The sequence below is a fragment of the Penaeus monodon genome, chromosome 20, assembly GCF_015228065.2.
Source record: "Penaeus monodon isolate SGIC_2016 chromosome 20, NSTDA_Pmon_1, whole genome shotgun sequence".
In the NCBI taxonomy this organism is placed as follows: domain Eukaryota; kingdom Metazoa; phylum Arthropoda; class Malacostraca; order Decapoda; family Penaeidae; genus Penaeus; species Penaeus monodon.
The window spans coordinates 41,007,686-41,007,958 of NC_051405.1; the positions used below are offsets into that span (position 1 = coordinate 41,007,686).

The 273-nt window shown below is 36.6% G+C and overlaps 1 protein-coding gene across 1 annotated transcript in view; it reads right to left on the minus strand.

Moving 5' to 3' along the window:
• The window catches only part of LOC119585825, a gene marked incomplete in the record, with an annotated part of 115,457 nt that overhangs the window by 4,977 nt on the left and 110,207 nt on the right, over positions 1–273 (minus strand).

The following is a 273-nucleotide window of genomic DNA, read 5'->3' on the forward strand; positions in this document are numbered from 1 at the left end:
GTGTAAACATAAATTTCAGGTGTAAGCTGATTAAAATGTATCAGTTGCCAGTTTATCCTTTCCTGAAATTTGGCGCATTTAAAGAGGTGTTTACGAGTAGTGTCTAATTTGATTGTCATTTCGTTCCTTTTCCCCTTGTCAGTTCTTGTTCTAGCTTTTAGCCTTAATTATTAATTCGTCTGTTCGATCCCCTTTGGTCCAATAAATCTACCTTTTCTATCCTGGGTGATCTTTTGTGAAATCGCGATGGTACGAAGTTCTCTCAGTCATATA